General features: G+C 36.4%; 1 protein-coding gene across 4 annotated transcripts in view; it reads left to right on the top strand.

Annotated features, from left to right (window-relative positions):
• The window catches only part of SEC8 (subunit of exocyst complex 8), a 254,137-nt gene that overhangs the window by 55,670 nt on the left and 175,372 nt on the right, over positions 1-23,095 (top strand). The window lies entirely within an intron of this gene.

Raw genomic sequence — 23,095 nt, 5'->3', positions numbered from 1 at the left:
ATAAATCATAGCATCAAGTTCAACTATCATTCTTTCACGTTCATTGTTCAACTAATGGAATAAAAATCTGTTAATATTCTAAGTTCTTCAATATTCTAATATTCTGAACACTTTTTTAAGTCTTTACAAGGGCTTATTCACCTCGGAACATAAGAATAGTAATCAGAAAGCTCTGGATAGTTGTCTTAATATAATCCCTAAGAAGATTTCTACTGAAGAAGCCAAAATGCTTAATGCCAAAATTAAGATTGGTGAAATTGAGGATGCTATGAATAGTATGGAGAATGGTAAGTCCCCTGGACCTGATGAAATCCCTCCTGAATTCTACAAACAGAACATCAATTAGAGATGTGAGGATTTGATTTCACAATATGAGTATGCTTTCAATAGGGGCTCCTTGGCGGAAAAGATTAACAGAGGAATTATAAAGCTCCTTTCAAAAAGTGGTGACAAAACCCTTGTTAGGAACTGGTGCCCAATCACTCTCTTGAATCTTTCTTATAAAATCATTGCCAAGATACTTGCTAGAACAATTGCTAACATTCTTAGTAGAATCATCTCTGTTACTCAAATTGGTTTTATCGAAGGAAGATACATTTTGGAGAACTGGATCACCAGTTGCGAGGCTTTGAATTGGGCCAAGTGTTCTAGGTAGAATGTAGGTATGATTCTATTGGATTATGAGAAGGCCTATGGCAGAATTGAATGGCCTTTTGTTATTGGTATGTTAGAAGCCTTTGGGTTCTCTCCTTTCTTTTGCAAGTGGATTCCTGTTCTGTTTAAGTACTCCTCCATTGTGATTGATGTCAATGGTGATTTATCGAATCCAACCCCCCTTCAGAAATCCACCAGACAAGGATTCCCTATTGCTCCTTTGTTTGTAATTGCAGTTGATGCTATGTTTTACGCTTTGAGAGCTACTGAGATGGCCCCCCCTATCAAAGGTCCAATTTGCAGATGATACATCCTTGTTTCTGGAAAGATAGTTTGAATTCTGATAATGTGATGCATAGACTTTAACTCTTCTGTCTTTCTTCTGGTTCCAAAATTGCTCCTCACAAGTCCACTGTTATCGGTTGGTTAGAACTTCCTCAAGAATGGATTTCCCAAAAAGAATGGGTTTGGAATGGACCATGAAGTATTGTTAGATATCTTGGTATCCCCTTTGCCATTGACCTTTCTAGCAGAGATATGTGGCAGTGGACTTACTCTAAGATTTAGAAGAAACACCTTAAGTGGCAAGCTCATGCTCTCTTTTGTTGGTAGAGTGCAGGCTGTTCAAAAAGTTCTTGCCTCGTGCTATTTATTTTTCCTCGGCTTGGCTATTTGCTAACTATCAGTTTAATAAACTTGAAAAGATCTAAGGGACTTCTTGTGGTCAGATGGTGAGGGCAATAGCAAAAGGCACTGTGTCAGCTGGGACTGGAGTTGTACCCAAGAAGCTTGGGGGGTATGGGCATTAGAGATTTAAAGACTCAAGGGGTAGCACTTGCTTCTAAACGGATCCTCAATTGCATGAATGGTAATGAGCCATGGAAAGTTCTTATAAGAAATAACATTCTCAGATCTAAAAAAATAATAAAGGCAAGTATTGTAAAGACCTCCCTCTTAATGATATGATGTTCGGGCAGTTTGAATTGAAAGTTTTTGGGTCTAATATCTTTGTTTCCCTTTGGAAGGCATGGTCTCAGGTGCAACCCCGTCTCCGTTCCAAGGATGCTATAGGCAGCCTCCCTTGTTTCTCTGTCTTTGATAGGTCCATTTGGTGGGGCATCTACCTCAATGATAAACCTCTTGCCTTAGTCAATGCTGTTCTGCTAAATCTTGGAATGAAAAGGGCTTTGAATATATTAGAGATCTATTAGTTCACAACCAATTAGGGAATTGGGAGATATTCAAATATAAATATGATCTCCCTTCCACTTATAAGAAAACCCACACTCTGATCTCTAAAGCCTCTGGTCCTTTCTTCCTAGGCATAATTATTAATGCAGAACATTTTTTGAGCAATTTAAATGGAAAGATGGCAATTTGTTTTTTGATGGTTCTATTAAAAGGATTTATAATATGCTGAAAGATAATGACTTTATTCTTAATTGGATTAATCATAGTTGGAATTTTGGGTTATCTGACCCTAGATGGCACCTAGATCTTGATTTGTTTGGCACTACCTTGGTGAACCTACGGAAGTATGTTTTAGATGGACTTTGTTGCTAAAAAAACTTGCTGTTGGCTCAAGATTGTCCTCTCTTGGTTTGGAGTTTGGTCTTTGATCCTTATGTGGCTGTCTTGAATCTTTTGAGCACCTTTATGGAGTGCAAGTTTTCTTATGAAACCTGGCCTATTTATCTTGGCAAGTCCCTTACTTGGAATGGTAAAATTAGTATATCCTGGCATGAAATTCTTGCAGGTTTCGCAGAACCCTTTGGCAGTAATTTGAATAGGTTTTGGTTTGTTCTTACTATGGAAATTTTATGTTTTTTTTGGAGGAGGCGAAACAAAGATATTATTCAAAACAAAAAGAGGGTGCTTACTGAGTTTAGTTTTAAACTCACCCATTTCCATATCATGTCTCAGGTTTCTGTTGAGCTGTCCAGAAGACAGGTTCATGACTTTGATCCGGGAGGGTGCTATGATTCTGTTCAGAAAGGATGTACAGTCTGTCCAGTATTTTGACTCATTCTCTGATGTGTTGAATGAAAAAGAGCAAGGAAGGCCGAGAGAGTACACTCAGGATATCCGTACTGACAGTGTGAAGGAGACCCAAACTGATCAAGAAAACTGGGCTATCAGTGAACATGTTGAACAGTAACCAGTTAATGCTGAAGAAGATACTACCCCTGCTGTTGATAACCAATATAAAGAGTGCAATACCAGCAATATTTTCTAGTAGAACAGCTTTCATTGCATTTTTTGTTTTATATGCTTACTTTCAGGACTTAAGTAGATTCCTATTGGGACTCAATGTATTAACTTTTCTATAGTTTCTTGGTAAAGTCTTTTGGATCTGGTGATACTTTCACCTCTTTGATACTGTATTTTGATATTCATAGTTTCTTAAACTATTCTAATATAAAATAAAAATAAAATGTACATGATAAATATAATAAATAAATAATAGATTAAATGAATGGGTGATCAAAGATATAATAATTAATAGTGATATTAATAGTAATAAATATAAATAAAACAATAAATGATAAATATTATTTAGACTCTGATGATGCAGATCCCAAACTGATTCATATATAAATAATTACTAATATAAAATAAAAATAAAATGTACATGATAAATATAATAAATAAATAATAGATTAAATGAATGGGTGATCAAAGATATAATAATTAATAGTGATATTAATAGTAATAAATATAAATAAAACAATAAATGATAAATATTATTTAGACTCTGATGATGCAGATCCCAAACTGATTCATATATAAATAATTACTAATATCCATTAAAGAATAGCAACTAGATATAATGGTGGTTATGAGAAGTCAACATAAGTGTCTTTAATAGACATCGTATCTATTTACAAGGTATAAAAATGAATCAATCTTTCAGAATGAAGGGGCAGGATGGAATTAGAAAATACAACATTTCAAATATATGCATATTATGTTTGTATCTAGTATCAATGAGGGTTATTTTTTATGGAAAGGTTAATCAAAACTAAAGGTGTCATATAAACTTAGCATCCCATAGAAGAAATATATTACACAGTCTATGGTTGAGAAGAGAGAGATTCAGGCTTTCGGAGATGATCACCGGTTAGGAGATGAATGCAAACAAGAGCCCGAGAATTTAAGATTGCACAAATTTGGTGACTAAAAGCTAATTTCATCATTATGAAAATAAAAAGAGAGCTTTATAAAATGATACTTCTACAAACATTTTGGGAATCATAATTATTGATATTAACATTATCAAAGACAAAATGGTGATGTGTGTATATGAATGATAATGTCAGCATATCTAAAACTCATAAGGGGAACTAGCTGTGTGCATATTTGGTGATTCTCATTCACACACTGTTCAGGAAAAATTGAGATATACTTAGCAATGACTACAACTACCATTGGTGGCATCATTTGGTCAGATGCAACAATACTTAGCGAAAAGAAGTTGAGGAAAGAGTTGACAGTTCCAAGACAAATCAATGCTGAGACAATGAACGGCACTGGGGGTCGGTTATTCCATCACCATTAACGTTGCAAACAAAAGCATATAATACACAAGGAGACTTTCCATTTGCATAGGCAACAAATTGTGACCATGCCTTGAAGGGAAGAAGATATCCATTATACACTGAATTGTAATACCAGCTATTCCAAATATTGTATTGGATTGTGACTAGGAAAGTCCTCTATCAACAACTGAGGTTCGTACTTTCCTCATCCTCCAGAAGTGGCATTAAATGGTTCGTATTTGAATCGAATAGTGGTGCATCAATACCATTCACTCATGTAAGGAAACTTACAGAATAATTACCCAATCCGTTGTAGAAGTTCAAAGGGATAAAAGATCAGATTGCAATGACTTTATCATTTGTGTTATAATTTAAAAGTGTGTGCAAGAAGCATCTTAAAAGAAAAGTGTGTTGGAGAAGCCACACTTTATTTTGTGTTATAAAAGAGACTTCATGGAGAAAAAGGGTTTCATTCTCTTGGCTATTGTTTTTATTATTTGGTGAAGTTGTTGAAGGTTTTTAACAAGGTTTTCTTGAGGACTAATTCCACTTCGGATTCATAGTTTGAGCAATTGAGATACATGGTGAATTGTGCCTGATTTCTAAGATTGAATTAAACAATCAACGTCTGAAATCTTGTTATTGTTGTATACCAAGATAAATTCTTCTATTGCAACGAGTTGTTTCAAGGGATCCCATTGAATCGGGCAAATTTATATCTCAGCCTTCAAGACTGTGATTACTGTGATTTGAAAGCATTGGAATTCCCAATCGGGGTATTGTTTTTGGACACCATTGAAGGCCACTTCCTGCTGCTAATCACCCATGCCATTGGCGTGAGTTTGTCCCATTGCTGTGACCCTTTTCTTGGCAGTAGCGTACATGTTTGGAGTGGAGGCATTCAACATTTTCATTGTCATGGCAACGCCCATCATATGCTAGCTGTGTTTGTATAGAATCAGAGGGGCTTACTGTTGTACGTGACCCTTATCATTACTTCTCTGCTGCAAGTTAATCCTGTCTCAGCCTCCCGCAGTTTCTTAAATTTTAGTTGTAATTTTCATAGAGTTGATACCATGAATTGCAACATCATTAGTTTGATATTGGCATTGTTTACTTCCGCTCTATTAATGTTCATTGTAAACAGTTTGGTTTTAAATAAGGAGTTATAAGGTTGTACCACAACTGTTTGATGAAATGCCACATTGTAGAAATGTTTAGAATAACTAGGGGGGGGGGGGGGGGGGGTGGATCAATTACTCAAGGTCTATATGTACCACTTGAACAATTAAATATTAATCACTTCACTGTTCTGTTCATCCTGCTGTTGCTCGGCCTCTAGTGTAAAATTGTCATAAACATAACTTACATTGCATAATGAAAACATTCATAAAACATGCATCACAGTTTGACACTAGGATATTGCGTGGAAATCCAATCTGGGAAAAACCACCAGCAACATGTAATAACTATTTGCAAGCATCTACACGAAATTTGAAACCATTATAAGGAAGAAAAAGTAATTCAAAAACAAGGGACAATGAGATAAAGGTTTCAAGCAAAGTGTTTGACAAAATGTCAAACCACTAGAATTGAAGTTAGAACTGGTTGGGGTTCTTATAGTGGTATTAGAGTGGTTTCTTGCCATCCTGTGCGGTAGGGAAAAGACATTATTTTGGTCCTACTATTGCTATTTGAGTGACGAACACTATTGCACTTATTTCAGTTATGGACAAATACAAGAAATCTAATAAATGTGGAAACCAATTGAATAACAAGGGTAATCTCAGGAGTCAAACAAATGACCTAATGGAGAGTATGGAAAAGCTTCGACAAAATTAGAAAAGAATGGAGGCAAGACAATGTATGACAAGGCAACTAGGTATTTGGTTTCTATTTTTAAAAGGTCGTCACTGAGAATGTAGGAAGATAAACTAGATTTTTTCACAGGTGAGACATCGAGAAGTCTTCACGATGAGTTTACAACAGCTAGTGATCATGGTGAAGATGATCCTATGCTTAGTGGAGCAGCCACTAGTCCTATCTACAGTTATGATGTTGGAGATTCTAAACAAGGTCATTTGGATGTGTTTGTTTTATTAGAGGACAACAATATTGAGTTACAATAGTTTGAGTATTCAAGAGTTAGTGCTTCGGATATGGGTAGTTCAAGGTCTGATTTTCAGGATAGTATTCTCATATGTAAATATGTTGATGATGTTGTAGATAGTGTGAGTTTAGAAGATGCAGTTGCTACCATTGTTAGTTTAGAATCTCTTGACGAGGGTGTTGTCTTTGAAGATTGCGTGGAGGATATGAGCACTGGCAGTTTTGATTCTCAGGTAGGGCAGATGAGGGCATGGAGCTACTTAGTTATGATACTCATGATTTGAGCGTTACGAAAGAATTAGGTGATGTAGATTTATGCTCTAGTGATGTTGATCTACATGATGATGTTGAGTCATGTTGTCTTTGAAGACTGCATGGAGGATATGAGCATCGATAGTTTTGATTCTCAGGTAGGGTAGATGAGGGCGTGGAGCTACTTAGTTATGATACTCATGATTTGAGCGTTACGAAAGAATTAGGTGATGTAGATTTATGCTCTAGTGATGTTGATCTACATGATGACGTTGAATCATGTATACAACAGGCGATAACAGAGGGGCCTTAGTTGGATGGTGTTGATACTAGTGATATGGGGACCTTTGATGTCTCACATGGTGATGATTCGTACTGCATTGAGTTTGGTATATCATATCAGATGTTGGGTGATAACTTAGTATTTATTGGATGATGATATGTCCCGAGATCGTGATTTACAAGGACTTATTGATGAGGGGGAAGGAGAGACATGCAAGGAGTTTGATACAACAATGGCGTCTACTTCTATAGACGCGGTATTGGTAGAGGTATCCAATAGCACTACTTGGGTTATTGATGAGTGTGAGAATGATAGCAAACATGATGTTAATGATCATGTATTGAGCAATGTCGATACAACTTCCTATCACAATGTTGAGTTTGGGTTAGAGGATGTGTATAGGAGTCAGCGGTTAAGGTTTCTTATCAGTTGATTGGGAAGCTGAAGTTTAGCGATAATATGATGCCCATAGTATATAGAGCACTTTGATGTCGCCTAATAGATATTGGCTATCTATGGTTGGAGCGCTCTTGTGACAGATGAGCATTATGATGGAAGTCTTTCCCGTGAGGAGTTTCATGCTCTTCAAGAGGCTATTAGGATTATGAGACATAATTATTTACAAATATTAGCCGATTAGGATTTACAGCGCTAGAGAGATGGTATATGTTATGATGCCTTGAGGAGGAAGGAGGAGGTTGATGAGCTCACCCGTGAGCTTGAGGTGACTGTTGACTCTTTACAGTATACACACTTGACTCTCTAGGTTTCGCAGTCACGTTTGGATGAGGTTACCGTTTGGATGAGGTTACACTAGCCCCAGATCCAGGTCAGTTACATATAGTGGTGGTTGGTTGTGAATTGACTTCCACGGATGGGGATGATGGATGTGATGATGATGCAATTACATCTATTCTTGATATAAGTGTGGTAGTTACAGATGAGATAAGTGTATCAACAAAGGATTGTAGAGAGCTCCCTGTTGTTAAAATATTGACAGATGATGCTGACTAGGTTATTGAAAGTATTCACGTGATAGTAGTGGATTCTTTAAAGAATTGTGTGCTAGTTCCTGACACTACTCTCGCTTCTTCACAGGACTCGGGCATGATATCATCCAATTTGGAGATGAGTTCTCATGGGGATTTGTTTCCTTAAGTTGTTAGAAAATCTATTACTTCATCTCATACAATTGATAGTGATAGAAAGTAGTGGCACAATTTCAGAGGGATTAGTTGTGGATTGCAGGGGAGCAGGTTGATGCTTCCTCATATAATTTCTACTGCATTGAGTTGTTTATGAAGTATTTGCTTGAGATTTCAAAACTCTAGGAGGGACCATATAGAGATTTTGAGGGTACTCTCATCCGGAGCTCTCACAGTTTTTGATGGTTGGTGGGAAAGATTGTAGAGACCTTGGCTACAATGCTTCCCCATAGGGACTTTGTGGTTGGTTTCGCTAAGAGAGTTACCCAAGATCCTAACCAACCAATTGTTTGAAATCAGAGATTGAAGCCATCTTGTGATTCTCGTTTTGTTACTGATGAGACTCTGACAGAGATTGTAGCATTTTACCACAATTACATAGTGATGAGTGCTCATTGTTTCTCTTTTGACCCACAGGTAGAGGATTTAGCTCAATGTAGGTGCAGGTTGGTTCCATTTTCATACCATTCTTTATGGGATGTGTTTGCAACATCTGCAGTTGATGGGGTAAAGTTAATAGCAGGCTACTTGCAAAGTCTTATATCCATGATAGTTTTGCGGAGGATGGATATCGAGGTTATGTTACAAATGCTTTTGGTAATACTAGTTCCTGTCGCACAAATAAGACTTCATACTCATGGTAGATTGGTAGGGTGTGCAAGGAGTCTTGTTCTAGCAGATGATTTTGGATATCCATTTTTCCTTGTTATGGATGGATGTGAGTTACATCTCTACTAGTATCTAGGCAAAGACAAGTTTAGCACTAAGGATTGGTTGAGTCGCCATTAATGGCATGGTGACAAGATATTAAGGATAACTTTGTGGATCGAGTTATTATCATAGGTGTTGTTTGTAGATGACATCAAGGACATTACATGTACTTTTCCTTGGGATCTTAGTGGACGAATATGTGCCTTTGGTACCGACAATTGCTTGAGGACAAGCAATCTCAAGGAGGGAGGACTGTAATGTCCCCATTTTAGCAGGTTCTTGTCGCAGGGCTTGGTTAGTTTATCATTATGACCCTCGTGAGCTGATAGATTGATTTGAGAGTTTTTGTTGGCAGACTTGCTATTTATAGAAGTCAATTATGGACATGTACTATTTTTAACAGTGTAGAGGAGGCACTTGGTGTTTGGCTTTATTAGCATTTTAGAGAGTCAATTTGTGGAGCTTAGGTTATAAATGTTTTTTAAGGTCACTCTTAATAAATGACTTTATCATTTACATGTTATAATTTAAAAGTGTGCAAGAAGCATCTTAAGTGAAAAGTGTGTTAGAGAAGCCACACTTTATTTTGTGTTATAAAAGAGTCTTCATGGAGAAAAATATTTCATTCTCTTCACTATTGTTTTTATAATTTGGTGAAGTTGTTGAAGTATTTCAACAAGGGTTTCTTGAGGGCTGATTCCTCTTTTGATTCACACTTTGAGCCATTGAGATACATGGTGAATTGTGCCTGATTTTTGAGATTGAATTACACAATCGAAGTCTGAAATCTTGGTGCTGTTTTATACCAAGATAACTTAGTCTATTGCAGCATATTGTTTCAGGGGATTGCATTGAATTAGGCAAATTTATATCTCAGCCTTTAAGACTGTGATTATTGTGATTTGAAGGCACCCAAATTCCTAATTGGGCTACTGTTTTTGGACGCCATTGAAGATGAATTTTTGCTGCAAATCACCAACGCCATTGGCTTTTGTCTCATTGCTGTGGCCCATTTCCTGGCTGTTGCATACATGTTTGGAGTGGAGGCGTTCAACTTTTAATTGTCAAGGTGCAACGTCCATCATATGCTGGCTGCATTTGTATAGAATGGGAGGGACTCACTGCTATATGTGGCCGTTATCATTATTGCTCTGTTGCAACTCAATCCTATCACAGCCTCCTATAGGTTCTTAAACTTGAATTGTAATATACATAGAGATGATACTGTGAATTGCAACATCATTAGTTTTATATTGGCATTGTTTAGTTCTGCAACATACCATTTTTCATATGCTGGAAAAAGAGATTAATTCTAGAGATAAACCTATCCTTCATAACTGAATGACATAAGGCAGTTATATTCGTTACTTCTTTTAGAAGAAAAACTTGCAACAAATTTCAGTGTACAAGAAATGTAAACAATAGTTAAGAAACAATCCTTTTCCTAATTACATGAAAAGAAACTAATATAATCTCCATAATTACTTCTAACATAATCATTTGATACTATGATTATCATAACTAAATACACTTCAAGGAATAACATGATTATAAGATGAGAAAACATACACAAGTTCAAGAATCATACAAGTGTCAGTTTTTTATACTGTGTTATGCAAGCCTCGACATTTGGTGAAGTGGAGAAGCATTGGCATAGGCTTAACCTCCCAACCGTGGACCTTAACTTATCCCCACGCAATGTCTTATGAGAAGGGCGCTCCCTAACCCAGGTTTAGGCTTGAGGCACCATGGTCCTTCCATTCGAGCAACACAAGGTTAGAGTGTTGGCTAAGCAGCAGACAAGGTAGTGGATATCCTCCATCAACCTTCCCCTTTGTCAACTAGCACCCAAACCTTTGGTGATCAAATGCGGCAAGTATGCCTCTGCCCACCTTGGCCAGGGATTTAGATGGTCAGTGTATAAGCTTGATCACCCATCGCTCGACTTGACAATCAAAATATTTATACATTTGGACAATCATGAGTTGACTCGACATATACAATTTTAAATTGTTTATTTGTTCTTATTCTAACATTTAAAGTTATTCTTGCAGGGGTACTTGTCCTCCTCACCCATTCATACTTGACCTTTCTTGGTCTAGGGTGTATTCTGGGAGGTTACAAAAAATACAATGCATTTCAGTATAGTAATCATAATTCTCTTCTCTAGTCTAGTTTATCTCCATGGTATATAGACTATACCATTGTATAATCCAGATTTCATAAGTAATGTCAGAACAAGCTCTGTATAATTATTTGTTGTTCACAGTACACATTGGGCTGTGATTACTAAGCAAAATAATATAAGTGAAGAGTGATAGTTGGTCGGGTCTGTACATTCTATATGACATTCATCCCCTGATATACACAAAAAGTATGTGAAAAAAAAGAAAAGAATAGCTTTCAATATAGTAATCCTTGTAGAAGTCGTATCTTCCTACTCGTAGCTTGAAATCACAAATCATCATAATTTCTGAAAAGATCTTCTAGAGCTCTACATTTATTGTCCAAAGTCTAAAGTGTAGCGCTACGACTTCATGGCCCTGTTGAAGCCCAGAAATGCCCCGGAGGCCTTTGAAAATGCAAAATACTAGAACATAGAAAATACCAAAAAAATGGATTTCTATATTTTCCCATTTTTGCTTGTGCCAACATCCTCTGCATCTTCTTGGACTATGTTTTGATCAAGGGTGTATCCTGGGAGGTTACAACAAAATGTAATGCATTTCAGTATAGTAATCATAATTCTCTTCTCGAGTTTTGTTCTTATTTCCATGGTATATAGACTATACCACTGTATAATCCTGATTTGATAAGTAATATCAAAACAAGCTTTGTATATTTATTTGTTGTTCACAGTACACGTTGGGCTGTGATTACTAAGAAAAATAATATAAGTGAAGAGTGACAGTTGATTGGGTCTATACATTCTGTATGACATCCATCACCCGATATACACAAAGAATATGAACAGAAAAATAGAATAGCTTCCAAGCTCTCTAATTCATTATTCAAGGCCTTCAGATAATGCCAATGTTTCTAATCCATGAATTGTGAATACAAGACATCAATATGATCATTCATCAACAATGGTATGTCTGAAATAAAAAGGCTAAATGCATGTAAAAGTGAAAGATGATGAGGGTAGCATGACTTGAGAATTGGTATTCACGTTGGTGATCGCAACACGTCACCAGAGCTTTAGTTACAAACTTGCTTGCTGAACTATGAGTAATCGCTGATTATTTTGTAGTTCAGGATGCTGTAATGCAACAAATATGGTGATATGTCAATGCCGCATATATTTCTCTGATAAGTTTTCAGAGTTCTTATGATTATGAAAAGAGATAGGTGCGCGAAAGAGGAAGCACACTTGGTAGCGGATTGCTCTCATCTAACATTGCTCCCTCCCTTCTTTACAAGAAAGGGAGTTGTGTAGCATGATCGTCCATTGATCACTAGTAACTCATAAATTTTTAGATGAATTTTTAAAAGAAGATTATAGCCAATATGGAGGTGGGAATATCTCGACGTCATGGAATCGATGAGAGACATATAAGTATAGTTACTCAAGGTTGATATATACACACACACACACACACACACACACACACACACACACACAAAATATAATTATATATTGATATCATGTTATTTGATGTTACCTCAGATTATACGTACACCTATGATATGTATATATACATATGCATGTGTATTTTAAAATCATGTGGTTCTCTTTTTTTTCCTATGAATATATTATTTATATACACGCATATGTACGTATATACATGTAGGTGCAATTATAGGTGTTAAAATACCATGGTGTCAATATATAGATTCACGTACTGATGAAAACTTAATGCCACAACAAAATTAAAAGCAGGTAACATCTCCCTTTCCAAGAATTATTTTAATTTTTACTTGTTTTAAGAACTGACTGGGTAGCTCATGATTGTCCAAGGTACATTCCGTGTTGCCTAGTCATTAAATCCTGCATCAAGGTGGTTAGAGCTCGTACTTGATAATCTGTTGATGGACCTTTTTGTTTTTGGGTGCCACATTCCTTAAATCTCATTTAGCAATGCTTCCCCCCTTCATCTGCTCTTGCATCCAAAAGAATATTTCCATGATAATAACATATTCCTTCCTTTTGAATCAGGATAGCTAAAAACAACAACTCATTAAGTGTCACAACAGCTAACCACCATTACCACTAACATCATCTTAAATTATAAGCATTCATCTATAGTTGAAATAGCAATGAACAACTAACAAGTCATTTTCAAATGAATCAAAACGGTTAACCTTAACTTCCATTTCACAAGATCATGACATTTGAAAGTTTTAAATAACCATTATAACGGCTACAATATTATTTTAGAAGATCAAAAATTTGGGATGTAGCAAGTTCAACTCTATTAGTTTTCATTATAAATAGTTTGGTATTAAATAAGGAGTTATGAGGTTGCACCACAACTGTTTGATGAAATGCTAGATTTTAGTTATCTATTTCAGTCATTAGAATGCATGCCAAGTGTTTGCAGAAATGTCTACTGGCTGTAGATGTACATTTTACATGTTGAAATCATATGTATGATAAAAAATATTGCATTTGAACTTCTATTTCTTTGCTTGGACATCTAATAACCATTTGCAAGCATCTGCATTAAATTTGAAACCATTACGAGCAAGCCAAAGTAATACGAAAATAAGGACTGCGAGATATAGGTTTCATGCAGTGTGTTTAACAAAATGTCAAAACACTAGAATTGAAGTTAGAACTAGTTGGGGTTCTTACAAAGAGAGCATTCTTTGGAGGACAAATCTAATTATCTTAGAGACATGTATCTTGAAGGATTCTATATCATTATGTGATGTCATCATGAAGGTGAAAAGCAGTGAACAAGAATCCATCTAGTCTTCTGTCAATGACAATATAAGCAACATTCTTTTCCATTGATTATAATAACTTTCTCTAAGTTGGTTATTGAACATAATACTTTTAAATTTTTTTATTTAGCTCTTGCTTGTAGCAATTGTTGTAAATAATGCTCAGGCTTCCATTTACTGTTGAACTCTACTTTTGGTCAAGTTTAGTATCTGCTTCGATTTAACCCCAATAGTCATGGTTCAGGAGCTAATAGATACCAAACTTTGGAAGCATAACATTTTAAATAGTTACCAAATTTTAGAATTTACTAATTTACAAGGTAAACAAATTAGAAATACAAAAGTCAAAGAAATCATTAAAAAATGACTTATTGGCTTTACGGGCCACTACAATCCTAATTGCAATTCTCACAGAGTCAGGGGAGTCCATGAATTCATCAAGTCCTGGCAAGACTTTGCAGGGCTCGACTGAGTTAGAGTTTGATTGCCAAAAAGCTCTAAAGTCTTGACTTGACTCGGGACTCGCAGAGTCCTTCAAAGACTCATAGAGTCCCACAATGCTGGTTTTGAGCCTTTCAAGCTCTCCAATATCCTCCAATACAAGCTTAAGGCAATGGGCTGCACATGGAGACCAAAAAAATATTCTACGACCTATCCATCAAAAGTCTACCTTCAGGAACATAACTTGTTGTATCTTTTGTCACCATTTGAACTACATTTTCTTTCCGCACCTCGCGTATGACTTCTTCATTAGCCTCACATAAGTATGTCACAATCTTGTCATTTAAGTAAGCACCAATGAACTTAAGGAATATGGTGGAACAGGAAAATAGAGCAAAATAAGTATCAATCAATGATTCATAAATTACAATATTCAACTATTAACTATCAAATCAAATTCAAATTATTCAATGTATTTAGGAAAGTAGAATGATCAATCACCTCTACTGGAAACAAGAAAATTTAATAGTGTCCTATTCCTACTATTAGTTCAACTATCTGTCATGATGATGCAACCCTTTTTGCTCCAAAACACTCGCTAGTCCTCTAGTTCTGCATCTATATCTTCACTCATTTCTAACAAAAATGGGCTGCTTAGCATAAACCCTGCCCCACAAATGGTTACAACATCTATCATACTTTTTCGTTAAGGATACTTGTCACAAATAGATTAAATAAGTATGTGTAGTAAAATTATAAAAGGTCATTACATAAAGAAAAGTTCAAACTAGAAATAAACTTGAAATAATCAAATAACATAGAAATATTTGAGTGCAACAATTGGAATGTTGCAAAAGTATCGAAACTTGAAAATTGCTTCTTTTTGCAGTATCATGGACCTTCCTGTCCAAGGCATGCTTTGAAGCGAGGGTGTGAACTAGGAGTAATGCGTGACAAAAAATAATTGTCAAACGTACATTTTTTAACTCTAGGACCAAAACTACCAGTGCCACTAGAAGTAGCGAAGGTAGAAGCACTAGCACTAGCAAAAGAACTAGGATGAGATGGAGGCATGAAAGAACCCTCTCCAACACAACCTACAAATTGGAATAGGAACTAATACTAGTTAACTCATCCCTTCCCCTCTTCTATGTTTTCTTTGATTCCTCAAATGTTTCTAGTGCCACATAGAATGCAGAAATAGCCGCAAGAGGTGCTTCTTTTCACGGCTCAATATGATGGCCATGTATCTCGACGATATGATATTTAAATCTATTGATGCACCATGATTAATTTCTTTACAATATTTACATTTCAATTGCCTGCTTCTTGTACTAGAAATTTCTTCGGTATATTGTCAAGCCACATCCCTTTGACCAGCTTTTCTAGCCTTACGTTTTGGTGGAGAATTTGGAGTAATAATTGGGGGAAAATAATTTCAAAATGTCAAAGATGCTGCAATATGTCAATTTAGAAAAAGTTACCATTTATACATTGTGTTTTATAAACTAATACAAAAAAAAGGGTATGTCCAAAAGGAATGTAGGGTTTTAAATTTTTTCCAATTCTTCAATCTTGATTCTTTTCCTTTAAAATTCAAAGTCAAACTTCTAACGAAAAAATCAGCAATCCCTACAATATTTTAAAAAAAAAATGTTATTTATGTAGTTATAATTTTTTTCTAAAACGGGATGGGCTTGCTATTGATCTTTCATTGAAGATTGAAATTTGGATTTGGAAGGAAAACATTCAACTTCAAAAATTGGGAAGTTTAGAAAAAACTGAAAAGAGTTACTTAAGACATTCAATTATTAATGTTTCTTCTTTGCACAAAACTTTGTCTGATGGTTGAGTCCCATGATTAGGAGTTGACGAGTCATCCTTGAAGAGCACATGATTATATTGGGGGGGTGTGAATTAGTAAAATAACAACTTTTGTAATTTAAAACTTTTATCCACACAATAACTTCAAATACTGAAATAAACAATTATGCACATGAACACAATGATTTATGTGGAAATCCGATATGGTAGAAAAGCATGACAAATAGTTGCTTTACATATAAACTTATTCTTTTACAATGTTTAGTAGTCTCCAACCTACTAGAGGCTGTAATGTTCCCATTATAAAATAAATAATTATTCAAACTATTGTTAGTGGGCCGATTGATTTAGTATATCTCGAACCCATTTTCTTTTGTTTTTGTAGTTTTGTGTAGCCGTCGATTGTCTTTGTACACCCTCAGAAAGTTTTTCCCGATGAGTATTTAAGCACGTCTTGTAGGTAGTCGTTAGGTATGCATTTTTGGATTATTTCTTTGTATTGCGAATTCCTGTTAGAGTTTTGGATTTCTTCACTATTTCGGAAGTGAAAGATCTTCCCTATTTGGCCTGTGCAGTTTCGGTGGGGTTCAACCCTCACCCTATTCCGTTGTTGCATGTAATACTTTGCTTGGATCTGGTAAATCAGAGCAACATCTTTTGGCAAATATTAATTGAAGGATCATTCGTGTTCAATCTCATTGTCTTGTTTGGCTTGGATCTCTAAGTTTATTGCATGCCTAAACATTTCCTCTCTATCTGTACACCATCCCCCCCTTCATTCAGTACGAAGTCCATCTTGCCGAGGCTGCATTATCGTCGTACGACCTAATTGCTCTCTGTGGGACAACTTCTTTCCCTACATCGTATGACCCTACCGTACGGCCTTCATTCTGCCCTCCGTGCATCATCCACCTTCTCTATACCGTACGACCCTCATACCGTATGACTTTTGCATATATCCTACTGTTCATACGTCATACCGTACAACCCTCATATTCAATCCATTGTACGACCATATAATGCATACCGTATGGCCTTGTTGTCACTCGTTGCTGTCACTGTACGAATCAATGTCTCTCCCGCCATACATTGTCATACATCCTGCATACTGTACGGTACTGGTCTTGAGGGGTGTCCAACTAGTCTCCAGAGGTCAGGAACATTATAGAGGCACCAACCCCTATGATTATGAGCACCGACTCATTGGAAGCTCCAACTCCCACACTTCACAGGCACTAACCTATTAGAAGCACCAACCCCCATTGCTGTCTTTGTGAGCACCAACCCTCTACACAAAAACCACTTTACCACCTTGTTAATGTTGCTTGCTCAATTGATGATGGATTCTATTTTGCTCCACAAATCTGAATACTTTTCTCTCTTCAGTTCTATCTCATATAATTATTCTTATTATTCTCTAATATATAATATTTTCATTGTACAATACAAACCTTTCACATCCTAGAATTCTGATATATATATATATATATATTAGAAAAACTCACACTCTTCTCCACATTTGAAGGATCTTCCAATCTCACACTTCTTACTTTAACTCTAATATTTTTACCCACCTATATAAATCAGATTGAAAATCTGATTATATATATATGTATATTTCTTTACAATACTTCACTTTTTCTTATTCTTCATTCACTGATCACTCTCTTATCGTTCTTATACTTTTATTATCTTTCACACTTACACTTAAAAGGATATTCTTTATTCCTCTCTCTCCTTTATATATATATATATATTCCAATTACTCTGATCTGCCACATATATTTCTTCTTTATACACCACAAACATTCCTTCCTTTCTACTCATTATATATATATATTCCAATTACTCTGATCTGCCACATATATTTCTTCTTTGTACACCACAAACATTCCTTCCTTTCTACTCGTTCGTATTCATCTCCTCCACTCTTCTTTCTTACATATTCCTCTTATTCCACTTGCTTATTCTCAATACTTCTCCAATTTATGACTTCCCTTTTGCAAATAACAGATTTTCAATTTATATGTTTTAATTCCATGTAAAAGTTGTGTCTATTAATAAAAGAGACATGTCTTCAGTTTATACTCTTTAATCAGCACAACTAATTTTTAATTTCTCTGGTTAATTCTTAATGTTTACATACTTTTAATATTGCCGAAATTAGGATTATCGGGCTTAATGCATTATCACTGTTGTCTTCTGAATTAACAGCTTTTGAATAACCTAGTGATAAGAACACATACACCTAGGGGCAGCTAATTCCCATGTTCAGTGCACCCATTCAAATACCAGGGCCAACTATAAGGCTATACTCTCCTTCTTCAGCCTCTGCAAGACCTTAGATTCTTTATATGGTACTAGTTTCAAAGCATATAACTGAATCTATACAGCAAATAATACCTCTGAATGTTCTAATACTTACACAAACAACATAGACATGGAATAGCTAATAATATGACCTATGCACTAGATAAGTTAAGTGAGGGTAACTCTTTTAGCTCTTTTAACATGAAAGGGAAAAGATTTGATTTATGATGTTGATTATTAGCAAAACCCAAGGTATGAACAACAAAGACATGCATTCTCCAAGCTGATCAGTCCCTTATCCATTGGGCATAAACTAAGTCATAAAATACACATGGATACCCAAGACATACTCATATACTCAAATATCTGATCTATCTATCTACATTGCAAATAGATATCTATCTTCAAAATGAAACTCTTACTTATCAGATCCTCCCATGATCCCTGCAATTCTGTCAATGCATATCAAGCAATTTACTCGAGCCCTTGACCCAACAACAAAACATGCAATGGTATACAACTTCAAAGCCAAGCTGCAATTGGACAATATGCACCTTATGCATATATCAACAAAAAATTACAAATCCATGAAGATGGAGACAAATTTTACAGTGAAACTTTTAGTAATGCTTTCTATTAATTTCCTTGAAACCAATACATCAAGTGTATGCAAGACTCATAAAATATACAATAGACGATTGTGTAACTTAAATGCTTACAAGAAACTACAATACTGTTGTTCATAACAAAGAAAAATGCTGAGAGTGGGTGGTATCAGAGCAATAAAAGTGGAGTCATCTTGTGATCACAGTAGTAAAGATTGGAACCCCTTTATTGGTATCACAACAGAACTGGAATCAAATATGGTCTCACAGCAACAAAAACCGGAACCCTTACCTCCTCAACCTGGAAATCCTTATAAAGGATTGCAACAAGTACTGAAGAGAGGAGGACACATGTGTCAGAATTTGACTAGAAAATTTATGCAGACATTTGCATTTAACATTCTTTGTTCTTTGGACAAAACCAAGAAAACGGTCGCAAAATCGACATGGTGATACTTGCAACAGGAGTACTCAACTTGATCCGATTTGTCGTCTATTGCCTTTAATCATGAAATTCCACAATTGCCTCTGCTGGCATAGTCGTATCATTTGCAACTGCCTTCAAAATATTTACTTTTTTCTTGGTGGGTGTTCCACGAATATGATTTTATTTGATTTCCACCATATCCTTACTCCACTTGAAATCCGATCATCATAAAAATTGTGCGGCTCGAGCAATCAACCCATTCATTTGTTCGGTTCCGCCTTGTGCCATGCTCTGTTTTTGTATTTTAAAATCAAGTACATCCACCACCTTAGGATCAAACCTTGATTGACTGCCAAGTGAGATCCACGTACGCAACAGTGCAATTCAACTTGAACTTTTTGACTCTCTCGATCTCACGATGTTATGATCTCATGATACACTAGAGAAGAAGCCCTTCGTATCATCTCAAGAAGGAAGCAGTGGCTTCACAATCTTACGATCGTAAAAAATCAAACCTTTTATTACAACATCGCAAGCCTTGGAAATGGCTTCTATGATCCTAGGATACAACAATTATCGTGACATTGGAACCCTTTGGTCTCTTACGATCGTGGTTTACACTCCTTGGCCTAGCATCATAATTCATTTTTATTTGCCCTACGATCTCATGATAGCGGCTTGGTAGACCATTTTGTAGCTTTGGCAGTTAACATTTCAGCCCCTACGATGTCATGACATAGCCTGGAGTAACATCTCGGCTCCATTCCTTGCTCCTTACAACCACACGACAGTGGTTATCTAACTGATTTCGTAGCATCGGGAGCTTCACATTTTACCTTTACGATCTTATGACATACTGCACCTCGTAAGATCGGAACCCAAACCTTTTACCCTTGAGATCTCACGACAAGGCATAGTCGTATCATTGGAACATCGGAGTATCGTAAGTCTTTGGCCTTATTGTAACATCACAACTTCATTATTCATCTTACAATCTTACGATCGTTCTGCCTCGTAGCCTCGTAACCTTCTTGTCTTCCCATTGAGATCTTACGACCACATTGTTCATCATAAGATTAGGATCTTGAATCAGCACTTGCATATTTTCCTCTCTTATGCTTCCGGCCCCACCGTACCATATCAATTTTACCTTACGATCTTACGATTGCCCAACTTTATCGTATGGTCGCAGGCCACCATATCTTTCTTCACGATCTGACAATGCACATGTCGTAACATTGAAGCGCGTTGTAACATCGAGACTTTACTTTCCCCAGGGATTTCATACCTTTACAATCTTACGACCGCATGACCACATGACCTCATGACCATACGACCCAGCATAACATCTCAACATTGAAACTGGGCACCTACAATCCTACAATACCCACGTATCATCATAACTTATGCAATTCATCCTCCTGATCTTACGATTGGTGTAAGATCGCAATTGAATATCTTGACCCTTCCGACAACACGATAGATCGTAACATCTCAAGCCTTTTTCGTTTGCTTTACGATCTTACGACAATCGTAAGATTGTAACCCATTCCTTTTCGGCTGAATGACATCGAATGAATCTTACCTGCATTTATCGATCAAAACTCCTTCAAAATCTTGACTTTAGCCTTCCCTGCGATCTCGTGAAGCCATGATGCTACGACAAGCTTTCTTTAATTTGTTTTTTCGATTGAGAAATATCAAATGAGTTTATATTTTGGTTTATCGATCATACTCATTCGAAATGTGACCTCACCGTTTCCTGTTGACTTTCCATCTTTTATGGAGTGTGCCACATGTCAGCCTCTGATTTGTTTACCTTTGCTTTGGCTTTACCATCTAGGCCCACTAGGACATGTGTCCTCATATCGTATCCCCGCTTTCACTAACTTTTGAGCATCTTCAAAATGTGGGTAAACGCCAACCAAAAATCTTCATTTGATCGACAGCTTTGAACCATGTGCGATCACTGCTTGAAAAATGAAAGAAAAGAGAGGCCCATAGGGACAGATGTCAATAGGTCGTATCCTTGCTTTCATTAAGCTGTGCGCATTTTCAAAGTGCAGGCATACGCCTACTATAGATCTGCCAAGATTTGATGATCAAGAAACAATCACCATCCGCAATACTTGAAAACTGAAAAGGGGAACCGCCAGGACAGGTGGCAGTCAGTCACGCCATCGTGACTTAAAATCTTTAACTCATCATAAACCCTGCGACCACGCGACTACTGCCAATGCCCCGTCGTAGCTCAAAACCATGGTTAGTGCTAAACCTCTGTGATCATGCGAACACCTGAAACTTAACCATTTGGATTAACCCTCTCGCATAGTCGCAACACAAAATGTAACTGTATCAGTCAACCTTGCGAAGCTGCGACAACCACACCATAACTTTTGATTGCCTTGTCGCAACGTAAAATGCCTTCATGCCAGAACAAGCAGCGACCATGCGACAATGAAATCGCCTCTTCGCACTGCAAACTGCGCAATGAGCCTTAACTGCTGCGAAGCCGCGCAGACTTGAAAGTAACCGTCATCGCACAGTCGCACCTCTACAAATAGTTAGCAGGAGAAATGGGACGATGTTGTGACCAAAATAGTTGCAACATCGCAACTTGAAACGCATAGAGGGGTAAAACATATATAGCAAGGTAAAGGGCCCAAAACTTAGGGATATAAAACATAAGCATGGTTTTTCATGTGTCCCATTACAAAAGGTCAAAACAAAACCCTAATGAAACAAAAGACAAGGCAAAGCCCTAGGGTTTGAACATGAATGAAAAGTTTTTATGAAACCCTAAGCAATCTAAGCATAGAGATTCCTAATTTTCATAGGGTAATTGCAAATTTTTTGATGCGTGAAAATCAGGCCAACAATCACCATGTCTTTTAATTTTTTTTTTCATTGCTCGCAAAACAATATATCTTGTCTTATACTGTTCACAGACTTAACCATTTTGCTGATTGATGCTGCCCTTCCAATATTCATGTTACCGCTAACTTGATTATGTGTTGCACTTTTAACCTCTTCTGGTTTATCACTTAAGGTGACCTCATATTTTTCACATCGCTAGAACTCCATCGCTACCTTGGAATAATATGTTACTAAGAACCCTTTGTTTGACATGTCGCTGTTTCTCTTTAGTCTTGACAGCTCATTGTCTCTGCTTGTTCAGATGCTCAAATATATCACTGTACTTTACTTATATTATGCATCGCTTTTTTCTTGGTGTCCAAGCTATTCGATGGGTATTGGTTTTTCGTTCAACCTTGTCATTTGAAAAATAATCATTGTGCATTGCCTTGGATTGCTTAAGTAACTTCATCGTTGTCTTAATGAATCATTAAACATGGCCCCCATTTATTATTGTCATTTTTGCTGACTCACTTGGCGTATTTTTATCGGATCTTCATCAATATATTACATGTATATTTTCCATTTTAATCATCGCTTTTTATGATCAACGTTATGTGTAGGAATTTTACTTCATCATGCACTAGTACCATCTTCATTGCATTCATGCATATCAATTAAATTACTTATTGGTTTATGCTCACCGATTTCCAAAAGTTATCTCTTTCTTGTTAATCTCTATGTTTGAATTGTGTTTGGTTATCGCCATTAATTTGAGAAGAACAACTTTAATAAGTTGCTGCAATCATCTTCATATGCTCATTGAGTCTTCGTGCTGCTGTATATTAAATCAGGTCTCATCGTTTTTAATTGTCTGTTTCATCTTAAATGGTTATTGTCTTCATAACCATGATCTGCTATGTTCATTTAATCTATTGAAGCTGTGCCCTTTATAGCACTACGTTGTATGTGGAATATTGACTTGTCCC

The sequence above is a fragment of the Cupressus sempervirens genome, chromosome 6, assembly GCF_028749045.1.
Source record: "Cupressus sempervirens isolate cs-2001-9-10 chromosome 6, ASM2874904v1, whole genome shotgun sequence".
Taxonomy (NCBI): domain Eukaryota; kingdom Viridiplantae; phylum Streptophyta; class Pinopsida; order Cupressales; family Cupressaceae; genus Cupressus; species Cupressus sempervirens.
Note: the sequence above shows the minus strand (reverse complement) of the source record. Positions and strands in the feature narration are given on the sequence as shown.